This window comes from Myodes glareolus, chromosome 8 (assembly GCF_982192425.1).
Source record: "Myodes glareolus chromosome 8, mMyoGla1.1, whole genome shotgun sequence".
Lineage (NCBI taxonomy): Eukaryota > Metazoa > Chordata > Mammalia > Rodentia > Cricetidae > Myodes > Myodes glareolus.
In genome coordinates this window covers 47,840,486-47,863,060 of record NC_142033.1, presented here as the reverse complement: position 1 = coordinate 47,863,060, position 22,575 = coordinate 47,840,486, and the positions used below count along the sequence as shown (strand labels likewise).

Sequence of the window (22,575 nt, the reverse complement as noted above, 5' to 3'; positions counted from 1 at the left end):
CTTTTTAAAAACTAATTCTCTCATTTTTATTTTAAATTTTTGATTTTTTGAGACAAAGTTTTTCTTTTTGGATGTCCTGGATCTTATTCTGTAGATGAGACTGGCCTTAAATTCATAGAGATTCACCTGCCTCTGCCTCCCAAATGATGGGATTAAAGGCATGTGCCACCACACATGGTCCTGGAACACACAGAGATCTGCTTGCTTCTGCCTCCCAAGTACTGTGATTAAAGGCATATGCCATGACACTCAACCACTTTCTTTTTTAAGGATTTTCTCTATCCTTTTTCTTTTTCTCTTTTAAATCTATCTATACTTTTAAATACACTATAAACGATTTAGAGTTTTTTTTCTGTCTGATTTTGTTTTTACTGTATATCTCTGTTTTTCTGATCATGTGAGTCTTTAACTTGCTAAGCAATATGGCTGGAATTAAAGCCATGACTTTGGTGGTTGGATTTGCCCCATTCCTTGACTTTCTGAGAGTCCAGGTTTAGAGTGGAAGTATTAAGATGAGTCCCATGTTGGGTGTCAAATGAAGTATGATTAAAAAAATAACTCAGGGAGAAAAATTGGGGTTTAACCTGAAGACCCCAAAAGCAAATCAGTCAGCCATTCTTTCTTACCTCAATCTCAGTCTGAAAATGGCTATCTTGCCTCCAGGAATCTCAGAATGAAAATGTATCTGTGAGCTGTCTCCTCCCGTTTTATAATCTATTTTTGGGACTACTTTTGCACCAGTGGTATTAAAGACATGCATTGCCCAGTTTCTGTGATAAATTAGTGAGGCTACTGGAATTGAAAGGTTGTGTTATTGTTGCATGGTCTATAAGGCTGGGCAGTGTGGCTGTTTTATTTTTCTGATCCTCAGGCATGTTTTATATATTAAAATACAAGTGAAATGCCACTACATATTTAAATTATTTTTTACACCATAAAATATTAACAGCAGGGTTGAATACCATTATGATAATGGATTATATAGAATTAGATAAATTTATAATAACAGTAATCATATCAAAATTTGTAGACTTTGGTGATGAATTTTGCATATAATTTATTTTGAATTCAAATTTTCTTCATGTGTGTGTGTTATGTATATGTGTGTGAGAAAGAGAGAGAGAGAGAGAAAGAGAGAGACAGTAACAGAGACAGAGAGGTGAACTGATGAGAGACTCAGAGGACCACCTTGAGTGTCAGTTACTGACTTCTACTGTGTCTGAAACATGATCTCTTATTTCCACATATGGCTCAAGCTAACTAGCCAAGGAATGTTCATCGACTCTTACTCCTCCAACTTCTGGTATGTCAGAGGAATGTTACTACCATATTGAGTTTTATGTGTGTTTTGTGGATTTAAACTCAAGTCCTCAGTTTGTGGGGTAAGAGCTTAACTTCTGAGCAATCTCTTTAGTTCCACTAGTTCCAGTACTAATATATAATAGTGTCAGTAACAACTAGTGAAACTTCTGACTGAATTATAAGATAGATGTTATTGCAAAAAGGATGATGTCAGTAGAAGTATGGAAAGAAGAAAATAGAGTAGAAATAGTTTGCTGACACATGGGAATGTGCTGGAGGATAAAAGAAATACAAGTGATTTACATCAGATTACTGATAAGAGTTATATTCAGAGTATACATTGATTTTGTACACAAAAAGAGCAAAAAATAAATCTACTGCAAATCTGAAATTTATAACAAATGACGCAATTAAAAATTATTCGAATATTTTAGATTTGATAAGTGACTAAGGAATTTTGTGAGGTATATATTGAATAGCATAATGCATAATTGTACACAGCTGCAACTGTGTGAGAAGCAGAAAAGGAGAGGAAACATGACCTCCACATTATAAGTTAAAAATAGTGTTCAATGCGATATAGGATTCTTTGTGTATAGATAAAGAATATTTTCCCCTGACTTATGTGAGTCAATTAGCAAGTTTTTGCTTAGGAGTAAGTGAAGTAAAATATCTTTTCTGCTACTACCACAGCAGAGGTGTAGAAACTATGGAAGCCAGAAGACCAGTTGCCAGGGTCAGAGACTGACAGATCTAATATGTGTTATAGCAGGCACAGAAAAGAGAGAGGAAGATTCTTAGTCTGAGACACATACAAGAATAGCATCATTTTCTGAGAGTGAAAAACTCAATTTTGGACCTAGAAAATTTGAGAAACATATTGGATATGGGTATGAAATATCTAGTAGATAATAGGAAATGATCCTGAACTGCCAAAATGGTCACCAGGCTGAAGAGTATATTAGAATTGACTGTCAGACTATAGATTTTCCTTTTCTTTGAAACAGGTATCACTGTGTGGTACTTGGTTGCTTGAGAAAGGAAGAAATGCTCAGGTCAGTGAACTCATATTAAGCATACATGAGAATCAAGAGCTATATTCAGGGGTAACTCATCGTTTAATGATTAGAGAAATAACAAGAAAGCAGCAAAGAGAATAAGAGAAAGCAGTCAGACATGATAGAGTCTGAAACAGAGTCCTGATGACTAGGACCTTTGCAGATTGCTTCCTGAATGAAAATCAAATGTATCGATCACTGAACTGATGTTTCTCAGCAGTGCACAGGAATCAGGGGAATCTAAAACAATTTCATCACTTTCTTTTAAGAAATCGAAAACTTTTCCATTCCAGGAGATTCCACTATTTCTTCCCATATATTATTATCATCATAATTAGAAGGAATATTTTCATTCTCTGTCTGTTCTTAATTTCTGCGGTGCAAGTCTATCATGCACACCCTACTTCTGAAAATTCTCTTCTTCCAGCTCAGAAATAATTTTGTAATCAATTATTGAATTGATAAGCTATCTGCTTGAATCTGCATTGCATATCACATTAATATTTTCATCAAATTGTCTTTTGGATTGACTGAGCTCCCACATTATTATTGCTGACAACTATCTCCCTATTACTCAAACACAACTCTAACACCTTGAGTTGTAGGCATTGATGAGTAAGCTTTATAGAGCAGGTTTTTCAATTGGTCTCTTTGTATGGATTCCTGCCCTACTTCTTTGTCTTTATAAAATTTATTGTGTTTTCTCTATTTAGTGTGCCTAATCATTTTCAAGATAAATATTACTTTTATTTAGTCTTTAAAGGTTTTTATCACCTAATCATAGTTTACGATTTTGGCTTTATCTCTTGACCTTTGTTCACACCATGCAACAAACATTGAAAACTATTATTCAGATTCCAAAATACACTAGGTTATTCAATATACATGTTAGTAATAGAAAACTCCCACTTTGTGGAGTTTCCTTTCCTTATTTTTTATAGTATTTATTTTAGATTTTTCAGAGTTTAAAATTGTCCACTGAAAACCATTATAAGTTCACTTCTCCCGTAATCTTCTGCATTCTTAGTGACATGTTATATGTGGCTATTACAATACTTTGTTAAAACAGCCTTAGCAGTTTGATTTCATTTAGTGTATTAATGAATGTTATTTGACCTCCAGGTCTATGATAATGGCTGGAGATTGAGCTCAAACTGAAGCATTTGTTTAACTCGGGGATCCATTCTCAAAATGACAGGGAAAAATAAAGAGTGTGGCATCAGGAATAGATAAACCATCAAAATTTGAAGAAGGAAGGAAACAAAAAGAGAATCTGGGCAGAGATTGCTAAGAAGACATTTTGTTTGCTCTCCAGCCATGTGTGAAAGTTCAGGCCTGGAATCTAGCACTAAAAATCTGAGGCAGGATGGCAGGATTGTGAGTTCAGAGCCATCCTAGGTTAAAAATAAAGTGTGAATCTCTCTTTCTCTGTCTCTGTCTCTCTCTGTTTGTGTGTGTGTGTGTGTGTGCAAGTTTGTGTGAGATAGAGAGAGAGGGAGAGAGGGAGAGGGAGAGAGAGAGAGAGAGACAGAGAAGAGAGCAAATTTCGGTACTTTCAGTATGTATTAGAGATTCTTCCATTGGAAGTAAGAATTCAATTCACCTTATTTTAATTGCTTATTGAAGAATAAATATTAATTATTCAAGATACTAAACCGTTTGTTATTTGTCTTAAAATAGATGAGCTTCAAGTGTGTGTGTGTGTGTGTGTGTGTGTGTGTATGAGTTTGTGTGTGTGAGTGTGTGTGTGTATTTATGCCTGTATGGTCCAAAATAAATCATTTGCTTAATCAGAATCTACTTTCAATTGGAAAGAAATTACTTCATAATTCAATTAGGTTTGCTAACAAAGTTTTGTTATATTTTCCAAATATTAGAAATTACTTAATTTTTTATAGCAGCTCATCGATTATCAAAATATAGCTTAACATACAAATGAATTATCATTAATTATGTTAGTATTGTCCAGGGCATATGGATTAGCTACATTATTTTGCTTATTTTGGAGGTACTTTCAAAACTTGCTAAGCTACAGCTCTTTAAAATGAACAAATAAAAATTGATTCCCTCAGGATTTAAATCCACTGAATGATAAATCTCTAGCTCCTTTATACTATTGTCAAAGTTCTGATTCCAAAGTCAAATCATTGTCAGAAATAAAGGCTTTTTTATAAATAACATAGAGGGAGAATGAAGCAACTAAACATTGTTCATTCAAATTTGAAAGACTCTTTAATTATAATCTTTAATTTTGGTGATCTTTTTCTTGTTATATATGCAAAGTAAATATATTATATTCAGCTAAATGCCATGGCAGATAAGATCTTTATAAAGCGATTGCCTTGTATACAACTCTAACATTGACCAATATTAGTTTTTAAGAACTGTTAAAACTAACTTGGGATTCCACGGATGTTTCTGTGCAACAGTTTAATATGACATGGTGTAGAAGAAGCAGAAAAGGAGATGTCAGACTAAGAGGTAAAGTGTTGACTATCACTGCATCTGCTGATGAAGTCAAGTGCATTTGCCAAAGCTCTTTTACAGATGTGCTAAGGTGCTCCGGATAAGACAAATGACATGTTCACAAGGTGAGGTGTGATAGAAAAGCCTTTGCCATAAATAAAACATGTTCTGATGAAAAGCATCTGCTTTTCTTTCAAAAATAACACAGGAAATTGTTCAAATCAAAATAGACTAGAACATCTATGAGCTATTTATTTCATGCCTGTATCTTTATACTTCTCAATATTTCTCAAATTCAACATCATCATATCTTGTGATATTTTAGTATTTTTATGGCTCTAAATCACCATAGGGCAACTTGAAAGACATGATAGGTGTCTCAAATGAAGGATATTGGACATATATCACCTATCCTTTCAAATTTCACCACTATTTAAGAAGAACCACGTTGACTTCATAAAATAAATCATTTGGACTTTTCAATAATGTTGACCACATAACAACTGAAAAAAATTAACTGTTATTATTATATACATGTATTATAATATAAGGATAATAAGGACAAAAAAATACTAAAAGATAGACTTTTAGATAAGTGATTTGCTCCTCTTTGAAAAAACTGTATGTTTTGAGCAAGAAGAGTAAACACTCCAAAAAAATATACAATACTGTAAGGTATATAAGATTTCCTATATAGATGAAGAAATTGAAAATCAACTACAGAAATATTCAGGATCACTTTCTAAATAAATGAAGATATGTTATGATCATATTTGTTTTATCCACAGTACATTATAATATCGTGCAAATGGCTTTATTTTTGTCATATTTCTCTAAATAAAATCTTAAAATAGTTTGCGGTTCTTTTTTCAAATTATTTGTTTCAATCTTTTGTTAGCCGACTATTTTTTAAATATTTAAGTGTTAAAGTATGTTATTTTTAGAATTAGTTGAAAATTGTAATTTGAATAATGTATTTACATCATTTTTCATTTTTGGAGAAAACTATCATACTTAGCAATCCATTTAATATATATAGTCACTAAAGTTCTCATGTCAATATATATGTTGCCAATTTATCATTTTAGTAACAAGAGTTTATTAAAATCAATTTACATAAAGAAATTAAAGCAGGCCAATATACTCCATTTCAGAATATCTTAGCATTTTCATTACTAAACACACTTGCAAACTGAAAGTTATATACTCCTACTTATGGTTCATTCCTGTCATTTACTATATCTGATTTTTTGGAAGGTGTTTTCCTTATTTGTCTTTTAGAGATTACTTATTTGTGTTTCACATTGGAGGAACAGAATTTGGAAAATGATATTTGAATTTCTTTTTGACTACAGTCCCAGACAGAACAATGCTGTCTTGAGAACATTCTGTTTGGTCAATATTAGTAAAGCAGAATGGATGTAAATGTTCAGCTCATTTTCCTTGCACAAATTGGAAATCATGAGTAATGAATACTAAACTCACATTTCTTATTTATGTATTGCTCCATCTCATTTTTGTGGATGTTCCCTTTACAGTAGCCTCCAGGCACATTTACAGGATTTAATAAGCAGAGAGGAGATATCTGCACTGTTAATTGTAGAGCAGGATGAAAAACTCAGAGACAGAAAGTTTGTCTTGAAAATTTAATTTCCTCTAAGCTTGTTAGGAAGAATATTCTAGGTGATATAACAGCTCTCATTTCAAGGAATTGTATTATATTAACTTTTCAATTTGCACAACAATTAGTAGAAATAAAGATAAAATCACATTACTTATTTTAGAAGATTTATGGTACATATTTTTGTTTAACTCAAGATACATTTGTATGGTCTACATCTACTATAGACCTATCTGATTCATCTCCATTAAATGGCTTTTAATAAGTTCAACTTAAAAAATTTCTGATTATCATTATTGTTTCTTTTCCAGGGGGCATAATGCATAATTCAATTCGGCATTACTTAAGGGAATTGCCTTGTCCCCAGACTTGGCTTATGGTAGGTGAAGGGAAACTTGAGGTAGTGGAGCATTTTCCTGCAACAGGATAAAGTTCTGATATTTTATTCTATTTGAAATTATTATTGTCACTTACTTAAGAAACTTCTTTTTTATAATTATCATGGACCCTATATATGCATAGAGCTTAAAAACATAATATTATAAGAATAATGTGATATTATCAGCAACTCATACCTTGAATCTCAGAAGTAGAAAACTGAGCAATAAAAGAAGGATAATATTTGCAATGGGCACAGTGAAGATAAGAACACTGTGTTGTGTTAAGTTTTACTGAAAGTTAAGAAATATATTGTCTTTAATAGACACACATTCCTACAGCTCCTGCAGAATTTAATCACACACACACACACACACACACACACACACACACACACACACTATGTATGTATATGCACACACACACATATATATATATGTATATAATTTTCAAGCTTAAAAACTAAACCTTTAAATGTTAATTTGTTTGCTCATTGCCAATAGTTAGCTATTGAAGATAAGAATCAATTTTCCCCTCAAACAATATACCTTTAAAATTCCTAAGCTTTTTGTTGCATCTCTTATTGTGATAAAGAGTTGCTAGCATTTCCTCTTGAGTCTGATTTTTATCAATTTTTCTTGAGCAATGAAGATTTTATTTTTCTAGTTGCTGGACCCAAATGACAAAACGCGAGGATTATCACACTTCTATTACTGGAAATTTACTCATAGAAAGTTCAGCTACCATGGCACCTAGTTTCCTCCTTTAAAGACCAGAGAATCCTATTAACTTATATAATTTAAAAAAGTGAACACATTTAGATCTTCAGTCACATTGTCAGTTTATTGGGCTTGTATGTGACTGTGTCTAAGAATCTACAGTTAAACTAGTCTCCAACTGTGCGGAACAGAGACAGTCACCACCATATATTATTGCTCTGCTAAACTCTGTCTCATTTATTGGGCCCCAAATCAAGAATTTTAGCAAAAGAGCTGTTTGAAACCAGCAAATAATGAATAGTTTGCTATGTAAGAATAAACAGACAATAAACAGATAAAATTGTTCAAATTCAATTCAAGAAAGAACTTTGCTATCTGTAAAAGAGCAAAAGTGTTTCTTATTCATTTTTCTTCTTTTTTTCTTCTCTTTTTGATGTTATAGAGCAGTCTCAAGCAACTCAGGAGACTTATTCTGGAATCACAGACATGTATCACTGTTCCCAGCTCCATTTATCTAATAAAAATGATAAAAAAGAAAAGACTAAAATGAAATACTCCTTAGAAAATAAAAACATAGAAAGAGTAACCATAAAATAGACAGATATCAAATGATAAAATTAGTATGAGATGTTCATTCTAATAAGATCACAAATTTTTGGTGCATATATTATCAAGAACCATTTTAAAAATAAAGTGTGTTAAATCATTGATAATTTTTAAGCAAAGATCATGAATTAAGAAGCATGCATGATACTCTGCCAAGAAGAACAGGTAGCTCATAGCCCATCTCTGAATAAATCTACAATTTTGATCACGTCATTGCCCTGTCCAAAATATTTCCATATTCCCCATTAGCTTTAGAACAAGAAAAAATGTTTTGTTTCCCAATTACATTTGTTTAGATATTTCCATCTTTATATATTTGAAAATAAATGCTTCTATATTATAAATTGAATGATTTTTATTCTCCCATATACTAATACACATGCATACATAATATTTAAAGTTGTCATTGTAGCATGAGGTGTACTGTGATTATTACCATTTAAAACAGTTAAATATAGAAAAAGGGGGTTTGGAATAACACCTGTAAAAGCTCTTTCTATGAGAATAATTGAACTATAAATTTTACTTCTCTAGTGCCAATGTCTCAGTGATTACTCCAGACATTGGCAGTGGATAGAATTGCTTTATTATATCCAGGGTACACCAGAATGAGGAACTGTTATGGCCATGCTGTCCCTGATACAGATTTAGTTAAACTCTTCTCTGAATGTGGTATCCAGAATTAAACTGAAGGGATGTGTTATTTCTCTGTAAACTGAGTTATGTTTACTGGCCACCCATTACCATCCTTCTAGAAGTCAAACATCATAAGTTAAAGGCTTTTAAACTCAGATGAACAGTTTGGTGGACAATGAGATTGCCAATAAAAGAAGCTGCAAAACTACTTTGTGCTTGTTGGTCCCATGAGCCAGGACAATTGTTTTGAGTTCATTTTATTATTTTGCTTTTAGGACCACATATTCTACCCTCTCAGTTTAATAACCTAAAAGTCTTTAAACTTATAGATGTGGGTATGATAGCAACAAATTGCACTAAGTTTATTGAAGTGAAATATAGAAGTCTTAGGGAAAGATAAAGAATCAAAGAAAATGTAATAATTAAACAAACCATTTGAATAAACATCTCTTAGAAATTGTAAATTCAACAAAGTCTGAGCAGCAAGAAGTGGATTGAGTGCATCCGAAACATGGAAAATATTAAGTCACATATTTAGAGTTCTTAAATGAAATACAATTCATAGATATGCCATATAGGCAGGGAGTCTACTACAAGCCAGGTGGAAACAGATATAAACCTATGTTAGAAGTTTTGAAGATATATATTTGATTAAACATATCAATAGAGAAAAACAATTGACTCATCCTCTTCTCTACTTTTCTATGTAGAAAATGCCATGTAATCTTTCTAATCCCCTCCTGCTTTCTCTCTGGCTTTCTCTACCTTCCTCTGAGTCCTTCAGAAAACTATGATCCCCTCTGGTCAGCTGAATGTGGACTCTGTCCTGTGATCAAAGGTCTATCTTCATTGTCACTCTTGAAGAAACAACATGAACAAATCTCCCTCAACATTTCCCCCGTTTTGCCTAAATAAAAAGGAAAGGTTTTAACTCTAACATAGTAAAACTTTACACAATAAAAATTATCAGGCATTATATACATAAATGGAACGGCATTAATTTCAAAAAATGAGATTATAAATAATAAGAAAAAATATCATGTAAGAAATACATTCACAACACCCAGTCCATTTGTATTTGGCAAATTCAAGGAAATACTCTACACTATCTATCCTCTCTCAGTAAGAACAGAGTTTTTTACCTAATTTACTTTCCATCATAAATAAGGAAAACTGTAACCTAAAAAAATTGTTCTTCTATGAAGCAGGAAATTTTGAAGGACTATCCTTTATGTCTTGGCAAAGTTTGGCAGTCATTTTCTTTTGTGTCCTGCTTGTTCAATTTAAAAACAAATTGTCAGAATTTAAAGCAAGGGTTGTTTCTTTCCCAGTGTCTAATTTTGCCACAATAAAAGCAAACTCTTTCTGGAGGTTCTCTGATGTCTGCCATTTTTCTTTGAAGTAAATTGGTGAAACCAGGAGCATATGTGTCTCACTGTTATAAAATGTCTCATGTTATAAAGACATTTAAATGTCATAGTGTGTAGATCTCAGAGTTAGTCATAACAGTTGAGTTGACTCAATTTTGGAGATGGGATTGTGGCATATGTTCATAGCAGACACCCACTTTTCTTTGACAAACTCCTCATCCCAGATATTCTGCTCTGATCAAGTGGTAATCAAGTGTTACAACATGAGAAACTGTGGAGACTTTTGTGATTTATTCCATGACAGCTATTGAGTCAAATTTTTTTAAAGACAATTGGGTATTATTGTACATCAAGGTGAAAGTTTACCTAACTATGAAGATACATGTGCACATATCTTTATTTGAAAGATCTGTTAAAGTTATAAACTGTGTTCCTACATTGTATTGTGCCTTTTCCTTCACCTTGTTCCCAATAGCACATCATACAGTTCGTATTTTTTAAAATATTTTTCTACCTTTTACTTATAATATGCATCAGAGCAGATAATAAGATATTTAAACACTTACATAACTCAAGACTTTATTAAAGTTATCAATTTAATATGTACTGCATCAGGATGGATTAGTTATTTTTCAATTGTTGTAATAAAATACAATGACCATAGAATCTTAAGGAAAAGGGAGTTTATGTTGATTTATGGCTTCAGAGACATGCAACCTACCATGTCAGGGAAGGCAAGGTAAGTTAAGAAGAGTCAGAATTTGCTAGCTTATTACATTTCACATATGAGAAGCAAACAAGGGAAAGAAGTACAGATAGAAGTAGGGTTATAAACCCTCAAATGCCTTTTAAATCCAGCAAGACTTTGCTTCCTAAAAATTCGATAACCTCCACAAATAGTTTGCCACCAGCTTCATGACAAAGTATTCAAATACATGAGCCTTAAGTGCATTTTGCATTCAAATCACATCACAGAGAGATAGCCCTTTTGACATAAAAAATGCAAAGGTTGTTGTAAAACAAAAGTTTTGTTTCATATAATTCTGTAGCTTGAATACTCTGATGAATGTGACAATTTGCCTAGCCCATTGTGATGTGTGCTGAGGATATAGGCTTGAACTACTATGCCCAAAAAGAGAATGATATTTTAATAATGGAAAGCATTTTCCACTGTATGTATACATCACATGCTTTTGATATAGAACAAAAGATGAATTTGACACATATATTTAAGGTTAGCATTAGTTCCTATCAGAGAATGAAAGAATTGAGTTGTAAGTCAGTGATTCATCCTCTCTACTAGACTTGACTTTTAATGCTCATCTCACTCACTTTTCTATTACATACTATCATAAAATCTTGTAAATAAGAAGCCTTATAACAGCAGTACTTGCATAAAAGAAAAAAGGAAAGATAGTTGTAATTTCTGAGATTTTCTCAAATTGTCTTTTTGCACTTGACAACTCATTATTAATTGGGAAATTTACATGCATTTTTTTAATACGATGTAAATTTTAAGATCTCATCACGGTTTTGGAAGAAAATTCGTCAAAGCCTCAAGGCTTATGCATATATTTTGAACAAAGACATTGCACTAGCGATTGTTTGCATGGAATGGCTCCACCAATTTTGCAATTTAAAAGGATACAGAGGACATTGAAAATATTTACTTATAGTGGCTTTGATTGTATGTACAGGAACCACACAAGATCAAGTCTGTCAAAATCCAGCAAGGAATGGAGAGGAACATATGAGGTCTCACCCTTATCTGAAAAGTCAATTGTTGGGCCAAAATTATCTCAGGGTCTGTACCTCAAGTCCTATAGGACTGAAAAAAAAGCCTGGCTTGAGTTCAGGGCCCAGACTTCAAAGCCTGTAGGACAAACTTACGTAAACAAACTTTTCAACATAACAAAAACATTCAGTATTTGAAGGTATGAGAAACCACAGCAAACATAGTTCATATCCCCTTTCTGACCTTTTATAATGTTTTATATACCTTTAGTCCATTTTTCCTCTCTTTATTCTTTCAGTCTCCTGCGTTTTTTTTTTTTACCAAAGTCTTTCTCACTTTTCAGACAACATAAAAATTCTTACCAGAATCTTTCTTGTGGTTTCCCTCAGTAGTATATAATATATTGTATGGCTACAATATTTTAAACAATAACAGAAGCATTCATATACTATAACAAAAATAACATCACATACAATCCTGTGCCAGCATGAAACATCTGAGACTAATAGTAGTTTTTTTCATACCCTAACCAACATTATTTGCGAGCATGGAACTAAGACAAAATGGTTTGGATATTCTTGCTGTCTCTGCCACCCATCAGTGCTGTGGCCATATTTAAAGGGACTGACTTAGATTTTATCACTTAGCTCTGGGTACTGGGTTTGGGTTAGCAGAAATTCTGATGACTTTTTGGTATAGATAATGTTAAAACTGTTTTATGCTGTTCTTTACTGAAAAGCTGGCTCTAGAGTTGGAGTATGGCTCTTCCTTCACTAGACCCATGCTTACTTAAAAGTTTCCACTGTCACTCTGTCAGTCTGAACCTCTGATACAATAACAAGAATAAAACAAGCAGAACAGTCACATTCTATAGCTTCAGATTTATGAGATTATTTTGTTGTATATGGCTAAAAATCATTAAAATTAAATAAAACAGGTTAAATGTAAACTAGTAACACTGGGAACTGGTAACTTAAAATCTATGAATGAATAATTTTAAAGAAACCATAAGGCAGAATTCCAGTTTGGATTTTGGATTGTCATTTTATTATTAAAAACAAAAAAGGATGCCACATGGTTTCACCACCATCTTGATTAAAAGTGACCACGTGGAGTAGGCCTAACAGATCTTTAAGATAGTTTAAGTTGGGATAGATTTTTGCATGATGACTCATGCCACATTCATATTCTTGGGCACTTGAGTATTTCTTGCCTACCTGGGGTCACTATTTGCAAAGGTTTAGGGATGTGAATGCAATGGTTGTTCTGTCTCTTTAAGAGACAAGCCACGCCCACTCCCTCCCCCATCCACTGATCTTCAGTTTCTGTCCTGAGCACCCTCTTTTTTCCATCTTTCTCTTGGGGAGGCAGCTTCACTTCTGCCTTTCTCCCCACTTCTCTGCTTCCCCCTTCTCTGTCTCTTTCTCCTCTTCTTCCTCTTTCTCTGCCCCCCTTCTCCCTTCCCTCTCCATAACCCCCGAATAAATATTCAGCCTCACTTTGTATGTCATGTCTATCCATGCCTCTGTCTCCTGCTTGCCCACCATGTGTCTCCCAGGTATTCTTGTTATCTTATGAAATTCTTTTCATATCCAATATCTGCAGTTATACTGGAGATTTAACAAGTGACCCATTGGTGCATGTCTTAGTCAATTGCTATTCTCTTTCCTTGGAATACAGTGAAAATGGCTAATCTTTGTCAGAGTCACATAAAATGAATCTTCCATAGAAGGAGAATTTATATTTTGCATAATAAAGGTACCTAACTATAGATGGTGAAATGGCCAGTCCTACACTCGGTAGTTATTAAAATTAAATCAACAGTAACAACTAGTTATTTTTCAATTCAATATTATGAACAAAGGAGCCGAGACCCTGATGGGAATACCCAAAGAAACAGCTAACTAGAGCCAGGACTGATAGCTGGGGAAATATTATAAGACGAAACTAGGCCCTTTGAATATGGGTGATAGTTGTATGGCTTTGTCTATTTAAAGGGTTCCTGGCAGTGGGACCAGGATTTATCCCCAGTAGATGATTGGATTTTTGGGAGACCATTCCCTGTGGAGGAATTTCTTGCTCAGCCTAGACACAGAAGAGGAGGAGGGCCTTTGTCCTGCCTCAAGTGTTGAGACATTTGACTCTTTTATGTTGACTCTTCATGGAAGACCTTTTTCCTCTCTGAGGAGTGGATGGGGTGGGGAGAAGTTTGGTTGGGAGTGGGAGGGAGGAAGAGAGGAAGGGAGGAAGGGAGGGGGAGAGAGGGAACTGGGATTGGTATGTACAATAAGATTGTTTTACAAATAAAAATAAAAATAAAAAGAACTATGCTTTACCAGAGATGAGATTATTGACAGAAACAGTACCTGTATGACAAAACAGATGTAAGCAGAGGACAGCACTTCTCATCCTTCCTTCACTTATTTGAATCATTCATTAATTGACCACTAAATTGAAACCAATTTACAAATTGTCACATAATAATGCAACCTTTAAGACTCAACCTCTCTGGGGACAAACTAAAGATAATATGTTTCTCTAGTGTTAGGGTTAGGATAAAGTAGGGAGGTTAAGCCAAATGACAAAATTATGCTTCCAAAAACCTACAATCTTGGCAATTTTCTTTCTCTGCTTTCCTAAAATCTACATCATGTCCTTGAATTTGTTTGATATGACACCTAAAAAAATAGATAACATTAAAATGTATAATGTCTAAATTCAAATGAGCAGCATTTTGTGACTGTTTTATTGTTATGAAGAGACACAATGACCAAGGCAACTTTTAAAACAAAAGCACTTAACTAGGATCTTGCTAACAGTTTTACACTGGTAATCCATTAGAATGTGTTGGGAAACAGAGGCAGGGAGCTAAAACCTTAGCGAAAGAACTTTCCATCCTGATCTGGAAGGCAAGGCAGAGAGAGTGGGGGGAGGAAAGAGACAAGAAGAATGGGAGGGAGGAAGAGAGGGAGAGGAGTGAAAGACAGAGACAGAGACAGAGATAGAAACGTGTCCTGGTATGACCTCTTAAAAAGTAAAATTCCTATTTTAGTAATATGCTTTCTCCAACAAGGCCAAACTTCCTAATTTATCTAATCTTTCTCAAACAGTTAAACTCTGTGGTGACTTAACATTCAACTCTATGAGCCCATGGAGACCATTCATATTCAAACTTCCACAGACTCTAATAAATAAAGGTAATCACAATAATCTGTTTATGCTACAAATAGGCCTAGGAATCTTTTTTGGGGTGCTTATATTTAATATTTTTTGAATACCAATACCACTTTTACTATACTCCTTAAATTATGGCAATTTCATTTTGACAAATATACAACAGTACTTAAAAATAATGCATACACATATTTACTCGATCAGTACCCTTCACAATGTCTATAAGTGCCTGTTCTTTTCTTCACTGTAACTTGGTTGAGGCACTGTAATCTTATCTGTAATTAGTCTATGTGCCTGTGACTCTTCTCTTATTTGATTGAATTTACTCAAAACATTAGGTCCAGGAATTTCTAAGTTTTCCCTTTTTCACTCTTAACAAAACTTCCCAGCAGTTCAGTGCCCCTGGATCATCTAAGGTACTATGTGAGGAATCTTCTCAGGAGCATATGAGCTAGCTAAACACTGAAAAAGAATTTCATCTTGTCAAGAGAAAAGTTTGGTGTCCACCTTGTTCTTGAAACATTAAATATGAGAATGGCATATTCCCTGGGCAATAATAGAGTCTTAGCTTTCTACAAAGAATCTATGATACGATGTGTTCTAGTTTATTTTGAGAGGGTGATTCCTTGTGGACACTGTAATATCACCTCAATATTCAGGTAGGTGAAAATTAGAGCAAGAAGTCATCCAAGTGTGCAACCATAGAATCAGTTATAAAACATGAAATTTCAGGGGAAAGATATTGGACAAACAAGATAAAATGGTTCCTCTGTTTTTCCATACAGTATATACTCTAGGCATCAAGTCTACAATTCAAATATGTGCTAAAAACAATGGAAGCCTTTTGTATAGAATCCTTCCACTATTGGTTATATGGTCCTATAAATTCTCTGCTTTTGATGCTAGAAAGCCTTTGTAACAAGCAATGGTTAATATGTGAATTTTCAGTGTTTTCTTTTTTTTTCATTTTAGGAAAACAGCATACCTTGGGGCTATCTTCGAAACTCTTCAACTGATATTTGGTATCAGCAATGCACATATTCTTTGAACACTGTGTCTTCATTCAAACAGCAGTTTGGCTAAAACTACGGACTATACTTTAAATTAAAAAACAACAAGAACAACAACAACAGCAAGAAAAACTAGAAAGCACTCTTAAATAGTCTTCTCCTTTACTCATTCCATTGTCCACTTTTAGTTTATTTTCTTCTCGCTCACATTTAATAGTCTATTTCTGCAGACTGGAACTATACCATTTACTTGCTAAGGGTGCATGCTCAAAGGCTTCTCTGCTATCCTGCCAGTCGGGCTCACTTGTCCAATAGATTAACTGATGCTTCACCTGTACACGTGTTGGAATTCTAAAACTGAAAATTGCCAGAAGAACATTTAAGTTTATTCTCTACAACTTATTGTGCTGGGCACATAAAAGGCTATCAAAGTACATTGAGTTGAGATATTTGGACATTTTGATAAACAAGCAGTTAAGAAGACTTATTTGGACTTGTCTGAGTGAGAGTCTGGTCATAAAGAATCTCTAACAGACTTCCATTAGAGTATGTCTTAAAATCTTTAATGCAGAAGGTTAAAGCTCACGTTTAAAAATTTGGAGTATTATAAACACTGGTCATAAACATCTGAACAGACCCATGTTGGTCGGTACAGCCCTAAATCCTGGTCTGTTAATGGAACATCCTAACCTTTTCTTCATTTAAAAATAAATATCTTATTGCTTTTGCTAGAACTTCAAGCACTATGTTTAAGAGATGTGGTGAGAGTGTTTTTGTTTTTATACTGGTGAATATAGATTCATCCACATGGAAAATACAGGACAATGACAGGAGTCAGTTCTCTCTGCAGTGTACATCACAGAGATCAAACTTAGGCCTTCAGACTTGGTAGGATCTTCATTTATTCTTGAGCTATCTCACTGTTTCTGAGGATGATGATTTAGAAAATGATCAGATCAGAAAATATGTTATCTCTAACAAAAAACTAGTGATCTCTTGTGCCAACTAGAAAAATAAAAGATTTTTACAAAGCTGCTAAATTTTTATAAAATTTACAAAACTTTTTTACAAAACTGCTAAATTATTATACTCCATTATTGGTTTTCGGGTTTTTCAAGCATTCATACTGCCAGAACCCCGGTTCTTATGTTATAGTAATGGTTCTCAAGCAATGAGGCTACATTACACCCATGAACCCACAGACCTCTTTTGCCAGGGAAACATGTAGTCTAATGCAGATGTTCAATTCTCCCTCCTTTCTTTCATTTCTAGTTCCCTAGTATCATCCTCATCTCTGTAACAGACTACCTGCTGTGTTCTCTCCCTCCTCTCTACCCTCTTTTCCAGTGGTCCGGCCATTCTGATCTTCTCCTCCAGCATTACTCCCCATTTATTTCGCTATTCCAACCTTATCTCTAGCTGATCTCCCTTGGGAACACACAGGTCACTTTGGCCAGTGAAACAAGTAGAATAACTGCGTATCTTTATCTCTGCCTCTATCCCTCTGAATCCAATTCTCTGTCTCACCCCAAAGCTGTAACCAACCACCCACTGCAGTCCCTCCTCACTACAAGCCCCATTTCCTGACCACTAAGTGGATTCTGGCAGACTACCTGCTTTCTTCTCTCATGTGTACACCATCAACACCTGTCCTATTTCATCCACATTCTTATGTATCAGTTTAACTAGAAACATATTTTATCTGTAATCCACAGCGACCACATCTAACAGGATATCAGAAATATTTCCTACCAGATAAAAAGACATTTTTAGAGGGTAGAAAACCACAATCTCCTAAAAACCAGAGAAGTCCACGGAAAATATATATATTCCCTACTAACGAATCATTGGAGAAACACATATGCATGCACATGTACACACATACCACATCAGCAAAATAACAGGAGTCAATAAACACTGCTCTCTGCAACAAAAAGGATGCAAAAACGGATTCATCCTTCTACTGTGTGCAAGAAACATATCTGAGAATTAAGGATAGATATTATCCCAGTGTAAAAAGATGGAAAAAGGTATTAGAAGAAAATGGACCTAAGAAGCAAGATAATAGAACAATTTTAATATCTGACAAATTAAACTTCAAACTCAGCATAATCAAAAGAGATGGGGAAAGACAGGCTTTAACAGTCATCAAAAGAATAACCTACCATATGCACATTGTAATTTGTACCATTTATGCAACAAATAAAAGGGCATCAGAGTTCATTAAAGAAATGATACTACAGATAGAATTATATATTCTTCCTCACATATTGATAGTGGGAGATGGAAATATCACACTTTCATCAACAGAAGGGTTATCCAAATGAAAAGTAAACAAAGAAATACTAGAGCTAACTCACATTATAAAACAAATGTGGTGCGGGAGAATTATCTGTATTCTTTCAATCATATTTTAATAAAACACTGATTGGCCCGGCAAGCAGTATAGGCTGGAAAGCCAGACAGGAAGTAGAGGTGGAGCAAAGAGACTGCAGGAAGCTCCCTCCGCACTCCTGTGCAGACCACCGAAGAGGCAGCATGTAACTTGCCCAGCTGAGAAAGGTACGGAGCCATGTGGCTAATGTAGATAAGGATAATGGGGTAACATAAGTTATAAGAGTTAACAAGAAACCTGACCTAATGGGCCAATCAGCTTTATAACTTATAGAGATCTCTGTGTGATTGATTCTCTGGGACTTGCCGGTTCTGGGGTACTGGGCGGGACAGATACCCTAACAAGCCAGCCGTCATGTTACATATGGCGTCCACGTGGATAACTGCATCCACAGAAAGCCTGAGAAAGTTTGGGAAAGAATAGAATAAAGCATATTTTCTTGATAGCAGCAATTTCTCAGGTCTGCTCTGCTTGCTAGAGGCAAGCAAGTACTCTCATCTAAGAGAGGCTTCCTGACTCAGCTTTAGCTGCAAAGCCTTGCAGTTCTTTTAAGAGGTCCTGCCGCGAAGCACTTAAACGGTGTTGATGAAACGTTGAACGCATGTTTTTCGGTTTTCAGCCGTAGTAGGAAAAAAGCTGCGCTGTTTTAAAATGCTGGCTTTCTGGGCTGTCCTGCCAACGCAATCTCTGACTCTTTCAGGCAGGCAGTCCGACTGAGTGTGGTCTGTGAGTAGAATGCTGCAACTTGCTTGCTAGCAAGGACCTTGAAACGTCATAGAGTTGTGGCAGTGAACACAGCTCTGACTGGTATCTCAGCCATGAGCCTGGAAAACTAAGGAATGGGCTAGGTCTAACTGACAAAGCCATGGCTTTAGTCCTACCTTTTAAAGACTCATGTGGTCAGAAAAAGAGAGATATACAGTAAAGAGAGATTCAAAGACGAAGAAAACCTCTAAATGGTTTACAGTGTGTTAAAAATATATGCAGGCTAAAGGTTAAAGTCATTAAAAATAAAAAAGAAAAAAAGGGAGAAATAGGGTGTGGTGGTACACACCTTTAATCCCAATGCCTGAGAGTCAGAGGTATGTTGACCTCTGTGACTTCAAGGGGCAGAGGTAGATTGACCTCTGTGACTTTAAGGTGTGGTAGCACACACCTTTAAACCCAATTCCTGGGAGGTAGAGACAGACAGATCTCTGAGTTCAAGGTGTGGTGTGGTAGCACGTGCCTTTAATCCCAGCACTGGGGAGGCAGAGACAGTGGATCTCTGTGAGTTCAAGGACAGCCTGGTCTACAGAGTTATTCCAGGACAAAGATATATACAGAGAACCTGTCTCAAAAAGCCAAAAGTTAAAAGTAAAAATAAAAGAAATAGAAGTTAAAATAAAGTCACATAAAGATGAAAAATACACAGAGAATCTTAATACTGTATGCTATTATGCTCTCTTAGAATTGTTTTAAGGCTGAGGAAGGAGCAACAGCTGCTAAAAGACTCTTGTTTATAAATGCTGCTGAACTAACCTAAGATAGGTATTTTGAAAATACTTTAGCTTCAAAACTGAAGTCAAAAGGTATATTACTTTGGAGAAGAGATATTGCTTTTGTTTCCACAGAAAATGAGAGGCTGTGGATTCATTCTGAGGTAAGAAAAATCAGGTTCGAAAAAGGAAGACCACCTGAGAAATCTCCGATAGGAACAGATGGCCCAGATGACAGAGTTCTACATCCAGAACAGATTCAAGACTCCTGCCTGAGATGATCAAGACTCCCAGGATACTTCAGTCAGGACTTGATTATAACTCTAAATTTTCTTTAGGTTCCCATAAGATTATCAGCGCCCCCAACAAGCAGGAAGTAGTCTGAAATACTATGCCCACATTCCCAGCAAATGGACTATGGGTATTTTCCTTTGTTTAAAAAAAAAAAAAGAGAGAAATGGTGCGGGAGAATTATCTGTATTCTTTCAATCATATTTTAATAAAACGCTGATTGGCCAGGCAGGCAGTATAGGCGGGAAAGTCAGACAGGAAGTAGAGGTGGAGCAAAGAGACTGCAGGAAGCTCCCTCTGCACTCTTGCAGCAGACCATCGAAGAGGCAGCATGTAACTTGCCCAGCTGAGAAAGGTACGGAGCCATGTGGCTAATGTAGATAAGGATAATGGGGTAGCATAAGTTATAAGAGTTAACAAGAAGCCTGACCTAATGGGCCAATCAGCTTTATAACTTATAGAGATCTCTGTGTGATTTATTTTCTCTGGGACTTGCCGGCTGTGGGGTACTGGGTGGGAATGGATACCCCAACAAGCCAGCCCTCATGCTACATTAATGGATCTAAAAGATATTAACAGAACATTTCACCCAAACACCAAACAGTATACTTTCTTCTCATCACAACATGGAACTTGCTACAATTGACTATATACTCTGATCACAGAGCAAGTCTCAAAAATTGCAAAAATGTTGAAATAACACCCTTTATCATTTCTGACCACCACTGAGGAAAGACGTATATCAACAACAGAGAAACAACAGAAAACTTACAAACTAATGGAAACTGAAAAACCCACTAATAAATGAAAAATGGTTCTAGACAAAAATGCGTTAGGACATTAAATACTTTCTATAACTGAATAAAAATGGATGTACAATATACCCTTTCCTCCTCAAGTTGTCTTTGGCAATGGTCTTCTACCACAGCTATAGTAAGCCTAACTGAGACAGAATGGAACTAGAAAAAAAATCACCCTAAATTATTATAACCCAGACCTAGAAGGACAAAGAGAGCATTATTCACTTAGATGTGAATATTACCTATTTATTACTGATAACCAAGCCTCTCTCTGTAGAACTACAGTGTTTAGGCATAGTGTGAGAAATTTTAATGAGGGAGAGAGATCTTCCTGGAAACAAGAAATAGAATGGATAGTTATGATTGGATGGCAAATGTATTGGAACAAGAGGATCAAGTAGTATGAGGAAAGAAAAAAAAATGGTGAGTAAGAAATAAAATTAAGGGTCATTGACGTACAAAAGTCTAATACATAAGATGTTTCATAAACCTTATACATAAATAATGAGAATATAAAGAAATTACCAGATAATGGGGATACAGAATCTGAACTGGTTATCTCTAGTCAACTAATGAAATTTCCAGTACCTGGAATAAGTTATCTCTGAGGAATTGTCCAAAATGATCCATGGGAACTTCCAAACAGTACATTCTGTTGCTAAGATTAAATATTGCTCTCCACAAACTGATGACATGCTACCACTGCTGAAAACAACACCTACACAATTCATTGAACATGATAAAGTCAATCTGGTCCTACTTACAGCCTTTATTCCCATGTTCCATGTTCTAGAATCTTCTTTATAGGAAGGTACTCTGTGGGGTTCCAAAAAAGAAATGGAAACACCAAGCCAGTAACAAAATGTCTACACTGTTGTCCAAACTAAGGATATGGTAATGCAAAGGTGTCATATAATTTTAGGGAGTAATCAATATCTGCTTTTTCTTAGGAAACACTCTAGGAGATAGAAACCATAGCTACTTTCGTGTTCAATAGTCTGAGAATAGAAAGCCCAGGGACTTTGCATAAAAACAAATAAAGAATCCTAATCTATATTCATAGATCAGTGCCCTGCTCTGCTTTCACAGAGCAGCTTCCTCCTGCAACAGATGAGAACAAATATAGAGATCTACAGTCAGATATTATTCAGAGAATTGGACTTCGGAACACTCAGACCTAAAATGCCTCTCCTAGGGCTCAGGGAACTCGGCAAAAGAAAAGCGAGAGATGATGATGGTGGACACAAAGGAAACAAGGTCCTATAACTGAACGTGATTGATACACACATGAACACACAGAGATTGGGGCACATACACAGGGATTGCACGGGTCTGAACCCAAAGATATTCTAGAGCTGAAAGAATAGGTGACACATTCCCACATTCCTAACCCACTATCTATTTCCAATTGATAACTGCATGTAATTGAAAACTTAGTGTTCTTCAAGAGAGTCTCACTGGGAAAAAAACTACTCTAAAGAATTACTGCATGCCCAGCACTAGATGACGAACAAAATGAACTCAGTGTATCACTGC

At 35.1% G+C, this 22,575-nt stretch overlaps 1 long non-coding RNA gene across 1 annotated transcript in view; it reads right to left on the bottom strand.

Annotated features, from left to right (window-relative positions):
* Positions 1-21,790, bottom strand: part of LOC148121166 (uncharacterized) — a 46,912-nt gene extending 25,122 nt beyond the window's left edge. The window contains exon 1 of the long non-coding RNA XR_015738499.1: positions 21,628-21,790. This is a non-coding gene — a long non-coding RNA (uncharacterized LOC148121166). The remainder of the gene's footprint in view (positions 1-21,627) is intronic.
* Between the last annotated feature and the right edge of the window lie 785 nt (positions 21,791-22,575).